Below are 10,142 nucleotides of genomic sequence, written 5' to 3'. Positions count from 1 at the left end.
AACTATTTGTGATAATTTGTCTGTGATAGTTTCTTGGTTTGCTGTGTTTTGTTTGATGTCATTGATGCCGGTGTGCAGGATGAGATGTTTTGGGTCAGTGAAATAAGGCTTATTAATGACCCCTGCTGCTTGTTCAATAGTTGAGCAGATAATTTTAATGACATTCTTCCCTGGAAAGAGTCTCTTTTTGTCCAGGTATGTCCATTAGAGTCTATAATCAGCACAATGTCAGGACTGTGAGGTTTATAGGAGCCATTTGTTTGTTGTTTAGGCTTGGGCACAGGAGAGTTGGGTGAGGCAGTCTTGGCAGCATTTGGGGAGGGGCCTGGTTGGCTGTGGATGGGTTCTGAAGTGTTGGGTGAGGATGTGTTGGTAGCAATTGGGGAGGGGTCCGGCTGGCTGTGGCTGTCTTTGGTGTTTACTGCATCTTGTGTGTTGTGTACAGTGCTGTTCTCAATCAGCGCAAGACTTGTGGAAGCCTTTGTATGTTTTGTTGTCACCTCTTCTTTTGAATGATTTAATATTTGTATTTTCCGGATCTCCTCCTTAAGCTGTGAATTCTCCTCCTGCAGTTTTTGAATAGATACTTTGATATCACACAGGGCTTCAGTGTGCTCAGATTTCAATCTGGCTATAGCATAAGTCTTTTGACATGTATATAAATTCAGGCTAATTAACATATCATTGGACTGCCCAATCCCTATATAGACATTTTGAAAGCAGCGGTGATGTGCGATGGATTCAAACTATCTTATGTTTGAGAGTCTGCTATTTTAAAGAGGAATTTATGATCTTCCCACCCCGGTCATCCCTGGACCTCCCAGATGTGCAGGTCACTGTTAACCACACTACCATTCGCCCTACCTCTCAAGCCCGCTGTCTGGGTGACACCCTGGACTCCGCACTCTCCTTCACTCCCCACATCCAAAACCTCACAAAGTCCTGCAACTTCCACCTTCGTAACATCTGTAACACTTGCCCTTTCCTGACCTCTGCCACCACCATACTCCTCACCCATGCCCTCATAATTTCCCGCCTCGACTACTGCAATGCCCTTCAGTCTGGTCCCCCTATGACCCGAATAGCCCCACTGCAGTCCATCATGAATGCGGCAGCCAGAATTATCCACTCCTCCCATCGCTCCACCAGGGCGGCTCCCCTCCGTGAATCCCTCCACTGGCTTCCTATCCAGTCCAGAATCAGATTTAAGATATTGTGTCTGACCTACAAATCCGTCCACAAAACCTGTCCAACCTACATTTCTGATCTTACTCAGAGATACACACCAAGCCGCTCACTCTGCTCCTCCAATGAACTTCGCCTGACCGTCCCCCGCATCACCCAGTCCCATGCACGCCTCCAAGACTTCTCAAGAGCCGCTCCAACACTATGGAACTCCCTACCTCCACCCATTAGGGCAGCCCCCTCCTTCAACACCTTCAAGAAGGCCCTCAAAACTCACCTTTTCACTCTGGCCTACCACCCCTCACAATTGCTCTAAACCCACAGCTATACCCTGGTCCCCTACCTCTCGTGTCCCTAACTTCCCTCTAGATTGTAAGCCTTTGGGCAGGGTCCTCCTCCTTTTGTGTCTTACCTGATCATGCACCTCCATTACTGTGCACCCATGCTATGCATATGAGTGAACCTAACTTGCCTAATCTCCATGCTTCCCTCCAGTGACTGCCTAAGCATTACCTTGTACTGTGCTGTGTGATCTGGTTTTCTTGTATTCCTGTATTGTCGTATTGCTCTTTGTCACCCCTAAATATTGTCTGTAACCTAAATTAATGTCCAGCGCTGCGTAATATGTTGGCGCTTTATAAATACAATAAATAATAAATACAATAAAGAATAAATACAATAAATAATAAAAAATAATAATAACTGTCGCAAAAACCTTAAAATGTAAAACACATACAAATAAGAAGTAAATTTCTTCCACAGTAAAATGAGCCATACATTATTTTTCTACTTTGTTTCTGTCACTTAAAGTAAGTAGTAGAAATCTGACATTACCGACATGTTTTGGATGAGTCAATTACTTCATGGGGGATTCTCAGCATGGTCTTTATTCTTTATAAAGACATTCCCTGAAAAAGATTTATACAAAGATGTTGACCAGCCTCCATACTCGCTGCACACTTCTTTGACACTTGGACAGACCAACTGCCATTCATTATTGCTTTTAAAATTAAAGCTAACTCTGAGAACCCCCCATGAGAAGAAGGGCTAGTCCAAAATGTGTTGGTAATGTCAGATTTCTACTACTTACTGCAAGTGACTGCGACATAGGTGAAAAGTAATTTATGGCTCATTTTACTCCGGAAGAAATGTACTTCTTATTTGTATATGTTTACATGTATTATAAATTTTAAGATTTTCGCAACAGAGGTCCTTTAAGCTACCTATTCACCACCCACAGGTCCTTGACGACGGTCATCAAGCGATGCCTGTTCCTGCTCGCACTGTCACGCTACTACACGCTAAAACAGGAAGTAAACGATTGCGGTAATTTGCGCTGGATCATCAGGGATCTTAACAATCCACCATGTCCGTCGCTAAACGACGCTGTGGGGGCCAACATCATTTAATATCATTAACCTTTACTGCCACCCAGATGTGAACCTCAAATCCACGACAGGAGCTGCTGCAGCCGCAGGACATCGGTGCAGTGTGCGGGGCTGTGCGCGCGACCGTGTGGGCAGAATCCCGTGTTCACGATGGTTCTGGTGACGGGGGATTGGGGGCACTGGACAGAAGTCCCCTGAACCAATCCGTGCAGCAGGGTGGGGAGCACATTTAATTGTGGGGACAACGGCTGGGGGTCTGTTGCATTCGTCATTTGATATCAGTCGATATCACACACCATTACCACTGTGCACCCAATCGACCATGTCGGACCGACATTTTCCTTCCTGTTTGATTGGTACATTAAGCCAAATCTTCAATCAGGGAAAGATTGTTGCAGCACCAATTTTCAATGTGATCACATTATTGATGGTCGATTGGGCCACAATATCACTAGATGTACAGCCAGCTGAAAGATTAGTGAGTGTCATCTGCTGTTCTGCTGTTGAATCTAAATGCAATTGTAAAAAAAAAAAAAGGATGGTCAAGTAGCTCATTAATCTGAATGTATGCAATGCTATGTACATTAATGCAAATAAGATGGTAATTAGTCTGAATCTATGCAATGATACGTACATTTAGGAAAATAATATAATTAGTATGAATTTATGCAAAAGAGTTTTCTCACTCTTACTCACATTCAGGGGATTTGAACTTGTGGCCTCATGGCAACAAGGCCTACTCACTAATCCTCTGAGCCAAACAATGCTATGCTATCATGAAGTGGAGAAATAAAGAAGACTCAAAACCTATATTTTGACTATATTTTCTAAGTTCATCTGTTTAAAGATATATTTGGAGCTCTGCTATTTATCCAGGACATTGGTTTAATGTGTAGCAGACTCTCAAGCCAGAGGCGTAGCTATGGGTGGGCCAGGGGGGACATGTGTCCCTGGGCGCAGCACTTTGAGGGCACTCAGCACACCCGTTGCTCCCCCACATAAATGAAAGGTGGCTCGCTGGCTGCCCGAAGTGCCCCTGCTTCTCCTCCTCCCTCCGCAGAGGAGCGCAGAAGTGTTAGCAGCAGAAAAAAGGTTATTTAAAGGGGGCATATCTGGCTATCTAAATGGGGGAAACAGAGGGCACATCTGGCTTTCTGAAAGGGTAAGGCGGCACATATGGCTAATTTAATAACATTTGGCTCCACCCATGACTATGACCACATTCTGATGAGTGGCCACACCCATTTTGTTCCGGGAGGGGGGCGCAAAAACTGTCTTTGTCTCCGGGCACTGAAAACCCTAGCTACGCCTCTGTCTCAAGCAGAAGGTGTGGAGGTAGAATCCATAACACCTCACCCCTTCTTTCAACATGTCTATATTAGCGATTAAGCAGGTCGATGTGATACTGATGATCACTGGACACTGCAGCGATTTTTCTGCAATTACGTTTAGTGCTTCCGTAGCACTGAAAAAAGATTGCCGGGAAATCGCCTGAAAATGGTGCAGGCTACGCGTTTGCGTTTGGCATTTTGCGTTATTTGCTAGTGATTAACGCAAATCGCCCAAGTAAGAACGGGCCCATAGGGTTTTATAGCACTAGCACTAGCACTTTAAAAAGCGCTAGTGCTTGAGCGTTTTGCAGAAATCGCTGGCAAAACGCTCTAGTGTGAATGGGGCCTGAGGGTAGGAACACAGTAGGCAGAATCACATATGTGTTTGCCACTATGTGCTATGGAAAACACATATGCTATGCAGCCTAGTGTGTTTCTACCCTTTCACATGCAGTTGATAGGCAGTGAAAAGCCTCTCAAACTCTCACAACTGCTTGCTGCTGCCTGGTAACTGGTCACTGCTGCCTGGTAACTGCTTTCTGCTGCCTGGTAACTGGTCACTGCTGCCTGGTAACTGCTTGCTGAACACACAGTTCAATTGGCCGTGGAAATGGCCGTAGATTGTAAGCTTGCAATGGCAGGGACCTCCTCCTAGTGTTTCTCATACTGCTGTAATTTTAACATATGTACATGTACCAACAACACATCAACTATGTACAGTATGTATCTGTATTTATTCTATTCAATGTCATGACTGTACAGTGTCTTGTATTTCTTATGTATATTTGTTCCCCATTATTCATTTGTACTAAGTACAGCGCTACGGAAGATGTTGGCGCTATATAAATAAAAAATAATAATAATAAAATGAGCCCTCACCCACTTTTCGATATTGATAGAGAGATCAACATCGACAGAGCGATTGATATTGATAGAAATATTGATATTGATAGAGATTTCTATATCGATAGAGAGGTCAATAACGAGATCAATATCGATAGAGAGGTCGATATATCTACATTTTGGTCAATATATATCAATATCAAATATTGATTGAGATATCGATATCAATAGTGAGTGTGTGACATCACAAACATGCGCCCGGCAGCACTAGGGAGAGAAAGGGGACAAGCCTGGCAGTCAGTGCCGCTGGAGCCAGTGAGATTTACCGTGCGTGGGTACTGGGGGGGGGGGGGGGTTTACATTTGAGGGAACGGGACAGGGATCCATCATATTTGTCAGTCGATATCACACGCTGTTACCACTGCACACCCGATCAACCACGTCGGACCGAGGTTTTCCTGCTTGCTCGATTGATACATTATACCGATTTCGGACTGAAATTGGTCAAATCTTCAACCGGCACGCTTGTTGTGGCACCGATTTTCATGCCATTTGATAAAATGAGCAACATCGCTAGCTATATGACCAGCTGAAAGATTAGTGAGCGCCATCTGCTGTCCAATCTAAATGAACTTGTAAACAAAAGGAAAGAATGGTCAATGAGATGCTAATTAATCAGAATTTATGCAAATAATATGCACATGTATGCTAATTACTCAGAATTTAGGCAAAGATACCATTAAAGATATCGATTGAGATGCTGATACACAGATTAATATTGATATATATTTCAATATAGATATACAGATAAGTATTGATATTCACATCTCACATTTATTGGATTTGAACTTATGGCCTTGTGGTAACAAGACCTGCCCTCTTACCCTGAGAGCCAACCAGTGCTATGCTATGTGATCTGCAGTGTGAAGAAATGAAGAAGACTCAGTGCCTATATCTTGGCTATAGTTATATTTAAGTTCATCTGCTTTAAGATCATTTTGGAGCTGTGCTTTACGGGCTGGATATTGGTTTGGTGTGTAAGGTAGCAGATTCTCCAGCACAAGGTCCTGAGCTTGAATCCATAGCAAATCACCGCTGTGCTCAGCATGTCTATATTAGGGGTTGGGCAAGTCAATGTGATGCTACTGAGTCTGCATTTTTGCAAATGATATGCTGATTAGCCAGAATTTTTGGCAAGTCAAAATACTTATCCATGTGTTGATATTGATAGAGAGATCGACATAGACAAAACAATTGATATTGATAGAGATATGATACCGATAGAACAATTGATATCGATAGAGATATTGATATCAATAGAGGGATTGATATAGAGGTCGATATGGATAGAGAGCTCTATAAAGAGGTCAATATTGATAGAGGGGTTCATATCGATAGAGGGGAAATATTGATATCAATATCAGTAGAGAGGTTTAATGTGTGACTGACATCACAAACATGCGCCTGGTAGAACTAGGGGGAGACAAAGGACCAGACCGGCAGTCAGTGCCGCTGGAGCAAGAGATATTTACAATGCATGGCCACTGGGGGGAACATTTACATTTAGGGCCCGTTTCCACTACAGCGAATCTGCATGCGTTTTCTGCATGCAGATTCGCATAACCCATTATAGTAAATGGGCTTGTTTCCACTTGTCCGGAATTATGTGCGGTTTGTTGAGCAGAAAAAATCTGCACAGCAGAACCATCAGAATTCACTCGCCGCACACACACACGCGATTCGTCAGTAATGTAATTAATAGGAAAATCGCAAGCGCTTTAGTCTTGCGGTTTTCCATGCGTTTTTGTTTAAAAAACCATGTCAATGCATACCAGCATTGAAATGGTTAAAATCGCATATCGCAAACCGCGAGCGATTCCACGTGAAAATCTGCATACACACGCAAACAAATCCACAACCGCATGTGGATTCGTTCACACGTTTTTCGCATCGAAATCGCGCCGCAATAGTGGACAGAGGGCCGGGAATCCATCTCATTTGTCAGAGATTTCCTGCTTGCTCGATTAATACATTCTACCAATTTTGGCCTGAAATTGGTCGATTATTCAATCAGGCATGCTAGTTGTTGTACCGATTTTCATCTGATTTGATAAAATTATCAATATTGCTACATAAATGACCAATTTATAGATTAATGAGTGCCACTTTCTTTTCTGATGTTGAATCTAAATGCACTTGTAAACAAAAGGAAACAATGGTCAATGAGATGCTAATTAATCTGAATGTATGCAAATGATATGCACATGTATGCTAATTACTCAGAATTTAGGTAAATCTAAAGCTACCATTAAATATATTGATTGAGATTCTGATACACAGATTAATATTGATATATATCTTTCAATATAGATATACAGATAAGTATTAATATCCACATTTATTGGATTTGAACTTATGGCCTTGTGGTCACAACACCTGATCTCTTACCCTGAGAGCCAAACAGTGCTATGTAATCTGCAGTGTGAAGAAATGAAAAAGACTCAGTGCCTATATCTTGGCTATAGTTATATTTAAGTTCCTCTGCTTTAAGATCATTTTGGAGCTGTGCTTTACAGGCTGGATATTGGTTTAGTGTGTAAGGTAGCAGTTTCTCAAGCACAAGGTCCTGAGTTTGAGTCCATAGCAAATCACCGCTGTATTCAACATGTCTATATTAGGGATTGGGCAGGTCAATGTGATGCTACTGAGTCTGCATTTTTGCAAATGATATGCTGATTAGCCTGAATTTTTGGCAAGTCCAAAGACTTATCCATGTGTTGATATTGATAGAGAGATCGACATCCACAGAATAATTGATATTGATAGAGCTATTGATACCGATAGAACAATTGATATCGATAGAGATATTGATATCAATAGAGGGATCGATATTGATATAGAGGTCGATATGGATAGAGAGCTCTATAAAGAGGTCAATATTGATAGAGGGGTTCATATCGATAGAGGGGAAATATTGATATCAATATCAGTAGAGAGGTTTAGTGTGTGACTGACATCACAAACATGCGCCTGCTAGAACTAGGGGGAGACAAAGGACCAGACCGGCAGTCAGTGCCGCTGGAGCAAGAGATATTTACAATGCATGGCCACTGGGGGGAACATTTACATTTAGGGCCCGTTTCCACTACAGCGAATCTGCATGCGTTTTCTGCATGCAGATTCGCATAACCCATTATAGTAAATGGGCTTGTTTCCACTTGTCCAGAATTATGTGCGGTTTGTTGAGCAGAAAAAATCTGCACAGCAGAACCATCAGAATTCACTCGCCGCACACACACACGCGATTCGTCAGTAATGTAATTAATAGGAAAATCGCAAGCGCTTTAGTCTTGCGGTTTTCCATGCGTTTTGTTTAAAAAACCATGTCAATGCATACCAGCATTGAAATGGTTAAAATCGCATATCGCAAACCGCGAGCGATTCCACGTGAAAATCTGCATACAAACGCAAACAAATCCACAACCGCATGTGGATTCATTCACACGTTTTTCGCATCGAAATCGCGCCGCAATAGTGGACAGAGGGCCGGGAATCCATCTCATTTGTCAGAGATTTCCTGCTTGCTCGATTAATACATTCTACCAATTTTGGCCTGAAATTGGTCGATTATTCAATCAGGCATGCTAGTTGTTGTACCGATTTTCATCTGATTTGATAAAATTATCAATATTGCTACATAAATGACCAATTTATAGATTAATGAGTGGCACTTTCTTTTCTGATGTTGAATCTAAATGCACTTGTAAACAAAAGGAAACAATGGTCAATGAGATGCTAATTAATCTGAATGTATGCAAATGATATGCACATGTATGCTAATTACTCAGAATTTAGGTAAATCTAAAGCTACCATTAAATATATTGATTGAGATTCTGATACACAGATTAATATTGATATATATCTTTCAATATAGATATACAGATAAGTATTAATATCCACATTTATTGGATTTGAACTCGTGGCCTTGTGGTCACAACACCTGATCTCTTACCCTGAGAGCCAAACAGTGCTATGTAATCTGCAGTGTGAAGAAATGAAAAAGACTCAGTGCCTATATCTTGGCTATAGTTATATTTAAGTTCCTCTGCTTTAAGATCATTTTGGAGCTGTGCTTTACAGGCTGGATATTGGTTTAGTGTGTAAGGTAGCAGATTCTCAAGCACAAGGTCCCGAGTTTGAGTCCATAGCAAATCACCGCTGTGTTCAACATGTCTATATTAGGGATTGGGCAGGTCAATGTGATGCTACTGAGTCTGCATTTTTGCAAATGATATGCTGATTAGCCTGAATTTTTGGCAAGTCCAAAGACTTATCCATGTGTTGATATTGATATCAACACATATCAACATCCACAGAATAATTGATATTGATAGAGCTATTGATACCGATAGAACAATTGATATCGATAGAGATATTGATATCAATAGAGGGATCGATATTGATATAGAGGTCGATATGGATAGAGAGCTCTATAAAGAGGTCAATATTGATAGAGGGGTTCATATCGATAGAGGGGAAATATTGATATCAATATCAGTAGAGAGGTTTAGTGTGTGACTGACATCACAAACATGCGCCTGGTAGAACTAGGGGGAGACAAAGGACCAGACCGGCAGTCAGTGCCGCTGGAGCAAGAGATATTTACAATGCATGGCCACTGGGGGGAACATTTACATTTAGGGCCCCTTTCCACTACAGCGAATCTGCATGCATTTTCTGCATGCAGATTCGCATAACCCATTATAGTAAATGGGCTTGTTTCCACTTGTCCAGAATTATGTGCGGTTTGTTGAGCAGAAAAAATCTGCACAGCAGAACCATCAGAATTCACTCGCCGCACACACACACGCGATTCGTCAGTAATGTAATTAAAAGGAAAATCGCAAGCGTTTTAGTCTTGCGGTTTTCCATGCGTTTTTGTTTAAAAAACCATGTCAATGCATACCAGCATTGAAATGGTTAAAATCGCATATCGCAAACCGCGAGCGATTCCACGTGAAAATCTGCATACACACGCAAACAAATCCACAACCGCATGTGGATTTGTTCACACGTTTTTCGCATCGAAATCGCGCCGCAATAGTGGACAGAGGGCCGGGAATCCATCTCATTTGTCAGAGATTTCCTGCTTGCTCGATTAATACATTCTACCAATTTTGGCCTGAAATTGGTCGATTATTCAATCAGGCATGCTAGTTGTTGTACCGATTTTCATCTGATTTGATAAAATTATCAATATTGCTACATAAATGACCAATTTATAGATTAATGAGTGCCACTTTCTTTTCTGATGTTGAATCTAAATGCACTTGTAAACAAAAGGAAACAATGGTCAATGAGATGCTAATTAATCTGAATGTATGCAAATGATAT

General features: G+C 41.7%; 1 protein-coding gene across 1 annotated transcript in view; it reads left to right on the top strand.

Annotated features, from left to right (window-relative positions):
- The first annotated feature begins 4,593 nt into the window (after positions 1 to 4,593).
- The window catches only part of LRCH1 (leucine rich repeats and calponin homology domain containing 1), a 317,881-nt gene continuing 312,332 nt past the window's right edge, over positions 4,594 to 10,142 (top strand). Inside the window, exon 1 of the mRNA XM_068267743.1 lies at positions 4,594 to 4,623. The gene's annotated coding sequence lies outside the window, so the exon portion shown is untranslated. The remainder of the gene's footprint in view (positions 4,624 to 10,142) is intronic.

The sequence above is a fragment of the Hyperolius riggenbachi genome, chromosome 2, assembly GCF_040937935.1.
Source record: "Hyperolius riggenbachi isolate aHypRig1 chromosome 2, aHypRig1.pri, whole genome shotgun sequence".
In the NCBI taxonomy this organism is placed as follows: Eukaryota; Metazoa; Chordata; class Amphibia; order Anura; family Hyperoliidae; genus Hyperolius; species Hyperolius riggenbachi.
This window is presented reverse-complemented; position numbering and strand designations above follow the sequence as displayed.